Source organism: Arachis ipaensis, chromosome B04, assembly GCF_000816755.2.
Source record: "Arachis ipaensis cultivar K30076 chromosome B04, Araip1.1, whole genome shotgun sequence".
NCBI classification, from domain to species: domain Eukaryota; kingdom Viridiplantae; phylum Streptophyta; class Magnoliopsida; order Fabales; family Fabaceae; genus Arachis; species Arachis ipaensis.
This window is the reverse complement of record NC_029788.2, coordinates 60332638-60347058: the sequence shown is the minus strand read 5'-3', so window position 1 is coordinate 60347058 and position 14421 is coordinate 60332638.

The window sequence follows — 14421 nt, the reverse complement described above, 5'->3', positions numbered from 1 at the left end:
ATCTGTAATAACTAGTTTTCTAGTAGTGTCAATTGAATGAAGATCGAAAGCTTTCAAGTAAATCAAAGAGAAAGGAAAGAAGAAGAGAATGAAAACTATAATTGATCCATTGAATTACAATAGAGCTCCCTAACCCAATGAAAAGGGGTTTAGTTGTTCATACCTTTGGGAATGGAAATTGAAATTAAAAAGTACATTGCAAGTAAACTAAAATTGTAGAGAAAGTAAAAATGGTGCAAATTTACAATGCACCCAGTGTCTCGGTGTGTCAGCCCCCTTCTAACTTAAACTCTAAGCTATTTATACACTTTCTTCATTCAGTATTCAAGTACTTGAACTGGGCCTTTAGGGCCTCTGTTGAAGCTAGTTGGGAGTGGCCTTTAGTGACGTTGATGAGGACGTTTGAAAGTTACCATTCATACTCTGCATGGGTGCTATTTTTTATTGAAGTTGGAGTTGACGTTGGAGTTCACGTTGGGGTTCAACGTTTGAGCAAGAACGTTGGGTCAAACTTTGCAAAATAAGGCTAGAACGATTGCCATTAAGTTTGACCCAATGTTGGACTCAACTTTGGTGCATCAACGTCGCTCACCCACGTGTGCGCGTCGCCCACGCGTATGCGTCGCCAATGCGTACGCGTCACAACAGTGTTTTGCGCGTGTGTGTCGCTCATGCGTGTGTGCAACTAGCTAAAATACCCATCCACGCGTATGCGTGGCCCACGCATATGTGTCACTGCATGTTTTTCCAACTCCAAAACTCGAAGATTGTCGAGCACGTTGGAGGTAACGTTGGACCACCAACGTTCCCTCCAACGTTGGTACCTCCTTCCCTCAACTTTGCCAACAACATTGGACCACCAACTTTTGCTCCAACGTTGCACCATGAGTTTATAGTTTGAGGCATAGTTGAAGTCCAACTTTGGCTCCAACTATGGTCCCTTGAATTGAGTAGTTTGAGGCATAGTTGGAGGCCAACTTTGGCTTTAACTATGCACCTTCCTCATGGCCAACGTTTGAGGTAGCGTTTGAGGTCCAACTTTAGGCTCAAACGTTGCCTTCTTGCTTAGTAGTTTGAGGTATAGTTGGAGTCCAACTTTGGCTCCAACTATGGTCTCTTTAATTGAGTAGTTTGAGGCATAGTTGGACGCCAACTTTGGGTCCAACTATGCACCTTTCTTGGCCAACATTTGAGGCAAAGTTGGAGGCCAACTTTGGCTCCAACTTTGCACCTCTTGAGCATGAACGTTTGAGGTAACGTTGGAGGCCAACTTTGGCTCCAATGTTGGCCTCTCCTTCTCTTCATCAACATTTGAGGCAACGTTGGTGAGCCAACTTTGGCCACCAACGTTGCTTCCTTTTGCTCATTTCTATGGCTCTTTTGTTGCTTGTTTGCTCTCCCTTTCTCAGCTTCCTTGCCACCTATCATCAATAAAACACTTGCATCAAAGTTTGCTATAATCACAAGATATTTGCATCATTCAATCATGAATCAAAATTTGTGCAAGATCTTATGAAAAGCACATAAACAGCCAAGTTTAATTAAATCAAGGGATGCATGAAATTCCTACCCAAATACTTACTTATAGCTCAAGAAAGTGCATAAAACCTAATGAAAACAAATTAAAAAGGCTTGTGAAACTAGCCTCAGATGCCTTGGCATCAAGTACAAGAAGTGATGACTTGGGATAAAGCACTATAAATAGAAGGAGGTTTGAACTCATTTGGGGGCTTCACTTTTTAGATCTTTACTTCTACTTTTTACTTCACTTTTGGCTGAGAGCTTGGAAGCATTTTAGAGAGTTTTACACACTTTTACATCCTACACTTGCTTGTATTCAGTTTTAGTTTATTTCCTTGCAATTTTAACTTCTTTTAATGGTTCTTGGAGCAATGATGAACTAAACCCCCATCATTATGGAGAGGAGATCTATTGTAAATCAAATAAATTAATGAAATTCTTCTTCTTCTCAATCCGCTTGTTATAGCTAAGGGAAAACTTCTGTGCTTAATAGATCTATTCACTACCAGAAGGGGGTTTAGATCTACTAGAATCTCTATGTGAGCCTTGGAAGAGGGATCATCAAATTTAGGTTGAAGCTCTTCCCCTTACAACTCTTTTGATCAATAAATTCCTAGTTTAAATTGAGATCTTGAGAGCTTGTGTGGCTATGGATTACAAAATTGATCTTAACCTCTTCTCATGAACAATTTGATTAAGGAATTGGCAATTGATTATGTTGAGAAAAATTGAGTCGCCAAGGAATTGGGATTCAATTGTTAACAATCCGCCATAGATCTACTTCATATGATTGAGAATAAAGTTGAGACCCATTAATTCATGACGGATTATGATATCTCCAATCCCTAATGAATTTTACCGATTATCTTTCTTTTATATAATTGCTTTGAATTTCCTGTTTCCTTTTATTCCCAGTACCCAAAACCCATTTACAATTCATGCAATTTACTTTTCATAACCATTTACATTCTTGCTTTTACTTTCTTGCCATTTAAGTTTCAGCTCTTATAATTTCTTGCCATTTAAGTTCGTGCTCTTTATCATTCAGCAATTACCTTCAGCTCTTTATCTTTCAGTCATTTACATTCAGCAGATTCACTTTTCATGTCATTTACATTCTGTTAATCAATTTCTCCAAAAATCCTCAAATATTTGCTTGACTAGATAAATCACCTAACTAAAATTGCTTAGTCCATCAATGCCTGTGGGATCGACCTCACTCAATAGTGAGTTATAACTTGGCGATTCGGTATACTTGCCAGAGGAATTTACATTGCGTAAATTTAAGTCATCATTGCTCAAACCAACAATCTCCGTGGGATCGACCCTCACTCACCAGATGTATTACTTGGACGACCCGGTATACTTGCCCGTCTATTTGTGCGAAATGTGTGGAGTCAGTTTCGTGCACCATGGATCAGCTGAGAGTGGAGCATAAAGGAGCATGCCACTATCCTCCATGACATGAGAGAAGATCAGAGAAGATTGATGGAGGAACAGCTGAGACAGGGGTAAGACATAGAGGAGCTCAAATGCTCTATTGGATTCTCTAGAGGGAGCAGCAGCCTTCATCACTGAGGTTGTTGAGTCCCATTATATCTTTATTTTTTTATTTATGTTTTCATTGTACTTTAGTTTACTATCTGTCATATATTCTAGTGCATGATCATATCTAGTCTTTTGTTCTTTTCTAGTTTTATTTTCTTGTTTTATTTTGGTTATAAGATATCGAATGTATCCCTCACCATGCTTAAAAGAAAAATTTAAATTGAAAAGGAATAATGAGATACATAAGTTTTGAGTTATATCATAAGTTATTCTAATTATTTTGATTTGGTGGCCTTGCATTTATCTTCTGAATGCATGAACTAACTGTGCATAATTGATATTGAAGTTGAGTATGTTGGCTCTTGAAGAAAAGTGAATTTAGAGAAGTATTATTGATTCTATAAAAAATAAAAAAAAAATATTGATTCATGAAGCAAGAAAAAGCAGCTAAAAGAAAAAAAACATAAAAGAAAAAGAAAAATAAAAAGCTCAAAAGAAAAAGAAAAGAGCAAGGATCCAAGGCTTTGAGCATCAATGGTTAGGAGGGTCGAAAATTGGCCTAAAAAGCTCAATTGAGTTGCTATCCCTAACTAAATGCTTGTGGTGTGAAGGTGTCAAGCAAAAAGCTTGAGATTGAGCAGTTAAAGTCGTGATCCAAAAGCTAAAGAGTATGCTTAAGAACTCTGAGCACCACTATCTGGAAATTTAAGCAAAGTTAAATTCGAATCCAAAGGGTTCCCCCAGTTAAGTACTTGTGGCATTTATGTATCCGGTGGTGATACGGAAAAACAAAACGCTTAGAGTCACGGGTAGGCTCAGAAGTGCAAAGCACCAAAAGAAGCTGTGTTCAAGAATCAAGAAGAGCTAAAAGAAGAGAATCAATAATATCGTCCAGATTCTAGTTCAAAGAGATGCCAATACTTCTGAGCTTCAAAGGAAAGTGAGATGCCAAAACTGTTCAGAAGTAAAGAGCTAATAGCCCCACTCAATATTTGGAACTGAGCTTCATGGAAAACTCTAAGACTTATTGTATTTTTCTCTTCTCCTTAGTCCTACTTCATTTTTGGTTGCTTGAGGACAAGCAACAATTTAAGTTTGATGTTATGATGAGCGGATATTTTGTACCCTTTTTAGGTTCATTTTCTTAGTGTTTTCAGTACATTTTATCAAGTTTTAGTATGTTTTAGTAGGTTTTAGGGCAAAATTCACATTTTCGATGCTACTTTGAGATTTTGCATTTTTTCATGATTTTAGGTGAGTTTTGGGTGAAAATGGCAAGTTTTGGCAAAGTCTGATTCAGAGGTAAAGAAAGGATAACAGATGTTGTCAGATCCTGACCTCCGTGCATTCCAACGAGCATTTCTTGAGCTACTATGGTCCAAGACGTGGTCTCAATGGTGTTAGAAATATAACTTCTAGGGCTTTCCAGCAATATATAATAGTCTATACTTTTCTTTTGAATGACTACCCAAAATGGGCGTTGAACGCCCAACGTACCCCTTTCTGGCGTTCAACGCCCGAAAAGGACCAAGGCCAGGGTTGAATGCCTAAAACTGGTGTTCAACGCCACCAAGGGAGCAAAGAAGCAGTGTGGAAACTCCCTAGTGGGCGTTCAACGCCCACTCTTCCAAGCTAAACTCTAGCTCAGCCCAAACACTCACCAAGTGGGCCCAAAAGTGGATTTTTGCACCTTTCTGCTTAGTTTATTTTATTTATTGTAATTTTTTATTACCCATGTTTAGGATCTTTAACCTTTTAGAACTTATTTTCTATTTTCTCTGTAAACTATGAGCGGCTAAACCTCCTAGGTTAAGGATAGGAGCTCTGCTCATTCCTATGGATTAATATCATTACTTTTCTACTTTAATATATGTTCGATTTTATTCTATGATGTATTGTCATTCTTTATCTTTATGAATCTGGGATGGAATGAGAGTATGACCCATTATTCTACAGGAGTTCTTTATGAGTCCTGACCTTGATAGTATTAAGCTACAGCTTGAGAGTACATCACGGGTTCCAACAAGTTATCTGGGCTAATTGGGATATGTGACATGAAATCTCGTTAGTCATGGGTAATTGAGGTCCCTGTGGCACTAAGGCTAGAATCAAGAGCTTCATTCTCTGATCCGGAAGATCCGACCTTGTTTGTGGCGTTTTGAGTAGGATCATCAGAGATTGAATTGTGTGAGCTTCACCCTCGTCCAGATTAACTGACCTGTTCGGGTGTTTGGTTTGGATCAGAGGAGATTAATGACCACTACCCCTGGCTTAATCACTTACAGCCTTGCCATTGAATGAATCACTCATTGTTAAAGTAGTCAGTAAGAATTATCAATCCAAAAGAACAAGCATCTCCGAGGTCTTAACTAATTTCTTACTATTGTTTCTACGTCAATTCTTTGTTGCTTTTGTTATTGTTTTCTTTATGCGCCTACAACAATAACAATCAACTTTCTATTCGCCTGACTAAGATTTGTAGGATAACCACAGCTTGCTCAATCCAACAATCCTCGTGCGATCGACCCTCACTTACCTGAGGTATTACTTGGACGACCCGGTGCACTTGCCGATTCAGTTGTGCGAGTTTTATTTTCGCGCACCACTCTGAGCTTTCAGAGATCATCCCTTCTCTTTCTTCAATCACACCCAAAAATTAGGGATTTCAAATCTGGTTATTTGTTTAACCGAGGAGTGCAGAGTAGCACAAAATGGTTTGCTCAATGATAATCCCATATCCACACCCTTGAGAGTGTGCTTTGGTGCCAAGTAACAATTTGAGCCTTTGATTTAAAACAGAACAAATCAACCACCATTTTCTTCAACTTTCCCAAAAATGGCAATGCAGAGATTAGGAGGAGAACTGAAGAAATCAACTTGCATGCAAAAGGAAATTTTTTACCTTTAACCTCTGACTTAGCTTAACATGCCCTTGATTAGTGTGATTTGACAACGCTTTCTTGGTTAACCTCTCTCTTTCTTTCTTCTCTTGTGTATGGACTTGAGCAAGAAGCTTTCTTTCTCTTTCTCTCTCTCTCATTTACCCGAACTGCACAAGTGATGAACTTTGGTTGAGATTTTATTCAATGATGCTTAGTAGTGATTTGGCTTGGTTTGTTGGTCAACATTTCATTCAGCATGCTTGAGTCCGTTAAGTTGTATTTCTTTGGGCTGCTACAAAGTCATTTGGGCCTTGATGAGTGGATAATTTATACGCTTTTTGGCACTGTTTTTAGTATGTTTTTAGTATATTTTAGTTAGTTTTTATTATGTTTGTATTAGTTTTTAAATAAAAATTACATTTCTGGACTTTACTATGAGTTTGTGTGTTTTTCTGTGATTTCAGGTATTTTCTGGCTGAAATTGAGGGACCTGTGCAAAAATCTGATTCAGAGGCTGAAAAAGGACTGCAAATGCTGTTGGATTCTTACCTCCCTGCACTCGAAGTGGATTTTCTGGAGCTACAAGAGCCCAATTGGCGCGCGCTTAATTGCGTTGGAAAGTGGACATCCTGGGCTTTCCAGCAATATATAATAGTCTATGCTTTGCCCGAGATTTGATGGCCCAAACTGGCATTTCAAGTCAGCATAAAAATTCTGGCGTCAAAATGCCAGAACTGGCATAAAAGCTGGAGTTAAACACCCAAACTGGCACAAAAGCTGGCGTTTAACTCCAAGAAAAGTCCCTACATGTGAAAGCTTCAATGCTCAGCCCAAGCACACACTAAGTGGGCCCGGAAGAAGATTTCTGCATTAATTACTTATTTCTGTAACCCTAGGCTACTAGTTCTCTATAAATAGAACTTTTACATACTTTCATCTGGGGAACTTGTATGTTCATGTTTGGGGCTGGCCTCATGGCCATGCCTAGACCCTTTGCTCTTATGTATTTTCAACGGTGGAGTTTCTACACACCATAGATTAAGGTGTGGAGCTCTGCTGTTCTTCATGAATTAATGCAAAATACTATTGTTTTCTATTCAATTCACGCCTACTTCTTCTCTAAGATATACACTCGTTCTTCAACTTGATAAATGTGATGATCCGTGACACTCATCATCATTCTCACCTCTGAACGCGTGCCTGACAACCACTTCCGTTCTACATGCAAACAAGCTTGAATGTGTATCTCTTGGGTTTCTAATCTAAGATTAGAACCTTCGTAGTATAGGCTAGAATTATTGGCGGTCATTCTTGAGATCTGGAAAGTCTAAACCTTGTCTGTGGTAATCCGAGTAAGATCTGGGAAGGGATGACTGTCACGAGCTTCAAACTCGCGAGTGTTGGGCGTAGTGACAGACGCAAAAGGATCAATGGATCCTATTCCAATATGATCGAGAACCGACAGATGATTAGCCGTGCGGTGACAGCGCATTTGGACCATTTTCACTGAGAGGACGGGAGGTAGCCATTGACAATGGTGAAACCTAACATATAGCTTGCCATGGAAAGGAGTATGAATGATTGGAAAAAGGCAATAGAAAAGTAGAGGTTCAGAAGGAACAAAGCATCTTCATACGCTTATCTGAAATTCTCACCAATGAATTACATAAGTATCTCTATCTTATTTTATATTTTATTCATATTTTAATTATCAATTCTCCATAACCATTTGAATCCACCTGACTGAGATTTACAAGATGACCATAGCTTGCTTCAAGCCGACAATCTCCGTGGGATCGACCCTTACTCACGTAAGGTTTATTACTTGGACGACCCAGTGCACTTGCTGGTTAGTTGTGCGGTGTTGTGACAAAGAGTCGAGATTACAATTGTGCGTACCAAGTTGTTGGCGCCATTGATGATCACAATTTCGTGCACCAAGTTTATGGCGCCGTTGTCGGGGATTGTTCGAGTTTGGACAACTGACGATTCATCTTGTTGCTTAGATTAGGTAATTTTATTTTATGTTTAAGCTTTTTACTTTTTATTTTCGAAAAAAATTTTCAAAAATACAAAAAATTTTATTATTTTGTTCTTCAGAGTTTTTGAGAATGAATTCCAGAGTTTCATGATGATTTGTTGAAGTCTGGCTGGTTATGAAACCATGTCTAAACTTTTGGACCGAGGTTTCAACTTATCATCACAAGAGCTTCTTGATTTCTATCAATTTTGCTATTGAAAGTAATGATCTGCTAAAGCTTGGCTGGCCATTGACCATGTCTAGTGTTTTGGACCAAAGCTTTCACTGAAAGCTTGGCTGGCTAGTAAGCCATGTCTAATTCCTGGACCGGAGTTTTAGACTAACATTGCATGATTCCTGGAATTCTTATTAAAAATTTTGAATCTCTTTATTTTCTTTTCCAAATAATTTTCGAAAAATCCCAAAAAAATTTATAAAATCTTAAAATCAAAAAATATTTTATGTTTCTTGTTTGAGTCTAGTGTCTAATTTTAAGTTTGGTATCAATTGCATGTCTTTATTCTTCTTGCATTTTTCGAATATATGCATTATATTCTTCATTAATCTTCAAGTTCTTCTTGATGATTTCCTTGCTCTGATCTTTAAATTCTCTTGTTTTGTGTGTTTTGTTGTTTTTCATATGTATTCTAAATTTGTTAGTATCTCTAATATGAAAATTTCTAAGTTTGGTGTCTTGCATGCATTGTTTATTTGATTTTAGTTTTACATGATTAGTTTCATTTTGTTGTATCTCATCATTAAAAATTCAAAAAAATTTTCAAGATTATTTCTTTTCAAGTCAATAATACAGAGAATTAAAGATTCAGAACAGACAGTAGGGGAATTACACAAAAAAAGCTGGGCGTTCAAAATACCCAGTGAAGAAGGAAAACTGGCGTTTAAACGCCAGCCAGGGTACCTGGCTGGGCGACCCTGGCTGGGCGTTAAACGCTGAAAAAGGTAGTATTTTGGGCGTTAAACGCCAGAATGGATACCATTCTGGGCATTTAACGCCAGGATGGCACAAGAGGGAAGATTTTGTTTTTAATTCAAATCATTTTCAAATTTTCATAACTTTTCAAAATCAAATTTTTTTCAAATCATATCTTTTCAATCATATCTTTTCAAAATCAATTTCTTTCCATTTTATTTATTTTCAAAAATCCTTGCTATAATTAATGATTTAATTCAAAATTTTCAAGTTGTTACTTGCCTATTAAGAAAGGATCAAATTTTAAATTCTAGAATTATATCTTCTAATTTCTTGTTAGTCAAGTAATCAACTTTAATTTTAAAACTTTCTTTTTTCATTTGATTTTCAATCATATCTTCTCAATCACATCTTTTTCAAAATAATTTTCAATCATATCTTTTTTATTTCTAATTTCAAAATCTTTTTCCAAATCAATTAACTATTACCTCAATTTCAATTTTCGAAAATCATCAACCATTTTTTTTAAATTTCTTTTAATTATTTCAAAATCTTTTTAATTTGTTTTCGAAAATTCTTCCCCTCTTCTCACATCCTTTTATTTAAGGACTAACACTCCTCCACTATCAGCAATTCGGACTCTCTCTCTATAAGTTCGAATTGTCTCCTTTCTACCTCCTCCTTCTATTCTTCTTTTCCTCTGACATTTCAAGGAATCTCTATACTGTGACATAGAGGATTCTATACTTTCTTCTCCTCTCTTTCATATGAGAAGGAGCAAGGACAAAGGCATTCTTGTTGAAGCTGATCCTGAACCTGAAAGGACCTTGAAGAGAAAGCTAAGAGAAGCTAAAGTACAACTCTCTGTAGAGGACCTAACAGAAATTTTCAAACAAGAAGAAGCCATGGCAGCCGAAAACAACAACAATGCCAACAATGCAAGGAAGGTGCTTGGTGACCTTACTGCATCTACTCCCGACTTCTATGGGAGAATCATCTCTATCCCTGAAATTGGAGCAAACAACTTTGAGCTTAAGCCTCAGTTAGTTTTTCTAATGCAACAGAATTGCAAGTTTCATGGACTTCCATTAGAAGATCCTCATTAGTTCTTAGCTAAATTCTTGCAAATCTGTGATACTGTTAAGACCAATGGGGTTGACCCTTAGGTCTACAGACTTATGCTCTTCCCTTTTGCTGTAAGAGACAGAGCTAGGATATGGTTGGATTCACAACCTAAGGAAAGCCTGAACTCTTGGGAAAAGCTGGTCAGTGCTTTTCTGGCCAAATTCTTTCCACCTCAAAAGTTGAGTAAGCTAAGAGTGGAGGTCCAGACCTTCAGACAAAAGGAAGGTGAATCCCTCTATGAAGCTTGGGAAAGATACAAGCAATTAATCAGAAGGTATCCTTCTGACATGCTTTCTGAATGGAGCATCATAGGTATCTTCTATGATGGTCTGTCTGAACTGTCCAAGATGTCATTGGACAGCTCTGCTGGAGGATCTCTTCATCTGAAGAAGACGCCTACAGAAGCTCAGGAACTCATTGAGATGGTTGCAAATAACCAATTCATGTACACTTCTGAAAGGAATCCTGTGAATAATGGGAGAAATCAGAAGAAAGCGGTTCTTGAGATTGATACTCTGAATGCCATATTGGCTCAGAACAAAATATTTACTCAGCAAGTCAATATAATTTCTCAGAGTCTGTCTGGTATGCAAGCAGCAACAGGCAGTACCAAAGAAGCTTCATCTGAAGAAGAAGCTTATGATCCTGAGAACCCAGTAATGGAAGAGGAAAATTACATGGGAGAATCCTATGGAAACACCTATAATCCTTCATGGAGAAATCATCCAAATCTTTCATAGAAGGACCAACAGAGGCCCCAACAAGGCTTCAACAACAGTAATGGTGGAAGAAATAGGTTTAGCAATAGCAAGCCTTTTTCCATCATCTTCTCAGCAACAGACAGAGAATTCTAAGCAGAGCCACTCTGACTTAGCAACTGTAATCTCTGATCTATCTAAGACCACTCAAAGTTTCATGACTGAAACAAGGTCCTCTATTAGAAATTTGGAGGCACAAGTGGGTCAGCTGAGTAAGAAAATTACTGAACTCCCTCCTAGTACTCTCCCAAGCAATACAGAAGAAAACCCAAAGAGAGAACGCAAGGCCATAAACACGTCCCACATGGCCGAATGCATAGTGGAGGGAAAGGTAGTGATTTCCACTGAGGAATACCTCAATGGACGTTCACTGTCCTCCAAGGAGTTCCCTAATGAGGAACCATGGGAATCTGAGGCTCATACAGAGACCATAGAGATTCCATTAAATTTACTTCTGCCATTCATGAGCTCTGATGAGTATTCTTCCTCTGAAGAGGATGAAGATGTTACTGAAGAGCAAGTTGCTAAGTACCTTGGAGCAATCATAAAGCTAAATGCCAAGTTATTTGTTAATGAGACTTGGGAGGATGAACCCCCCGTGCTCACCAAAGAACTGGATGACTTGACTAGGCAAAGATTACCTAAGAGACAGGATCCTGGAAAATTCTCAATATCTTGTACCATAGGTACCATGACCTTTGAGAAGGATCTGTGTGACCTGGGGTGATGACAAGTCATCTTAGCCTATTTTAACTAGTCTTTTTCTTTTGTTTTCATTAGAATTATGCACTTTCTTGAGCTACAAGCAAGCTAATTGGACCATGATACCATTAAGCTCTTGTTATTTCCCTTCTCACTGAAGGATGAAGCTGCACAATGGCTTGAAACCTTTCCCCAAAGAAGTATAACTAGTTGGGATGAATTGGTTGCCAAGTTTCTAGCCAAATTCTCCTCACCCCAACAACACATCATGATGAAAGAAGGAGTACATCCATTCATACAAAAAAAGGAAGAACCACTGTTCAAAGCATGGGAGAGATACAAGAAAGCAAATGACAAGGTGGATTTTCGAGCGTTCTATGAAGGATTAACCTCCGAAACAAGAAAAGCAGTAGATTACTTCTCAGATGGCCTACTCAAGGCAACAGCAACCACCCAAGGAACTGCAGAGTTCAGTAACAAAAGAGCCAATAACCAACACTCATTTGAGACGCCACAGAATGCAATTTCAGAAAAGGAAGCAATGAAACTTGAAGGGGTGAGAGCAATCATGGATCAAAACAAGCAGCTACACCAGCAAACTCAACAGCAATTGGAATCAATAGCTAGACAAATTGATTCTCTACATTCTGCCACATTGAATGCACAATTTCCACCATGTAAACCACATTCTTATTTAAGAATGAGGGAATTTCAGCATCACGTTAGGGTCAAAGTTAGACCCCTAACGTTGGCACCAACGTCCATACCAGAAGAATTTTGCTTGCTGCTATGAAAAGTTGGCCCCTCACAAAAACAACTGAAAAAGCAAAAACAGAATGAAAAATAGTATTAAAAATAGCACACCCTGGAGGAGAAGCTTACTGGCGTTTAAACGCTAGTAAGGGTAGCAGAATGGGCGTTAAACGCCCAGTCTGGCACCATTCTGGGCGTTCAACGCCAGAAATGGGCACCAAACTGGCTTTTAACACCAGAAATGGGCACAGAGCTGGCGTTTAAACGCCAGAAAGGGGAGAAAAGCTGGCGTTAAACGCCAGAAATGGGCAGAAACCTGGCGTTTAACGCCAGGATTGGCAATCAAGGGGGCGTTTACACGTCAATATGGTGCAGGGATGAGAAATCCTTGACACCTCAGGATCTGTGGACCCCACAGGATCCCCACATACCTCTTCTCTCTCTCTCTTCTTCACACCTCCCCATAACACCTCCCCATAACACCCTTCCCCAAATACCCTTCACCAATCCACATCCATCCCTCAAAAAACTCCCACCTACCTCACCATTCAAATTCAAACCACTTTCCCTTCCAAACCCACCCATACATAGCCGAACCCTACCCCTCTCTCCACTCCTATATAAACCCATCTTCACTCATTCATTTTCACACATCATACACACTACTTCTCCCCCTTGGCCGAACCACAAAACCCCTCCATCTCCTCCATTTTCTTCTTCTACTCTTTTCTTTCTTCTTTTGCTCGAGGACGAGCAAACCTTCTAAGTTTGGTGTGGTAAAAGCTAAAGCTTTTTGTTTTTCCATAACCATTTATGGCACCTAAGGCTGGAGAAACCTCTAGAAAGAGGAAAGGGAAGGCAAAAGCATGGAGAGATTCATCTCAAGGGTGCATCAAGACCATTTCTATGAAGTTGTGGCCAAGAAGAAGGTGATCCCCGAGGTCCCTTTCAAGCTCAAAAAGGGTGAATATCCAGAGATCCGACATGAGATTCGAAGAAGAGGTTGGAAAATTCTCACCAACCCCATTCAACAAGTCAGGATCTTAATGGTTCAAGAGTTCTATGCGAATGCACGGATCACCAAGAACCATGATCAAAGTGTGAACCCGAATCCTAAGAATTGGCTTACAATGGTTCGGGGAAAATGCTTAGATTTCAGTCCAAAAAATATAAGGTTGGCATTCAACTTGCCCATGATGCAAGAAGATGCACGCCCCTACACTAGAAGGGTCAACTTTGATCAAAGGTTGGACCAAGTCCTCATAGACATTTGTGAAGAGGGCGCTCAATGGAAGAGAGATTCAAGAGGGAAGCCGGTTCAACTAAGAAGGCATGACCTCAAGCCTGTGGCTAGGGGATGGTTGGAGTTCATCCAACGCTCAGTCATTCCCACTAGCAACCGGTCTGAAGTTACTATAGACCGGGCTATCATGATCCATAGCATCATGATTGGAGAGGAAGTAGAAGTTCATGATGTTATAACCCTAGAACTCTACAAGGTGGCAGACAAGTCCTCTACTTTGGCAAGGTTAGCCTTCCCTCATCTCATTTGTCACCTCTGTAATTCAACTGGAATTGACATAGAGAAAGACATCCTCATTGATGAGGACAAGCCCATCACTAAGAAAAGGATGGAGCAAACAAGAGATCCAACTCATGGACAAGAGCATGAGGAAATTCCTCACCATGAAATCCCTGAGATGCCTCAAGGGATGCATTTTCCTCCACAAAACTATTGGGAGCAAATCAACACCTCCCTAGGAGAATTGAGTTCCAACATGGGACAACTAAGGGTGGAGCACCAAGAGCATTCTATCCTCCACCATGAAATTAGAGAAGACCAAAGAGTTATGAGGGAGGAGCAACAAAGGCAAGGAAGAGACATTGAGGAGCTCAAGCACTCCATAAGATCTTCAAGAGGAAGAACAAGCTGCCGTCACTAAGGTGGACCCGTTCTTTAATTTTCTTGTTCCTTATTTTCTGTTTTTCGAAAATTATGCTTTATGTTCTATCTATGTTTGTGTCTTTATTACATGATCATTAGTGTCTTAGTGTCTATGCCTTGAAGCTATGAATGTCCTATGAATCCATCACCTTTCTTAAATGAAAAATGTTTTTAATTGAAAAAAAAAGTGCATGAATTTTGAATTTTAAAATAGTTTAATTATTTTGATGTGGTGG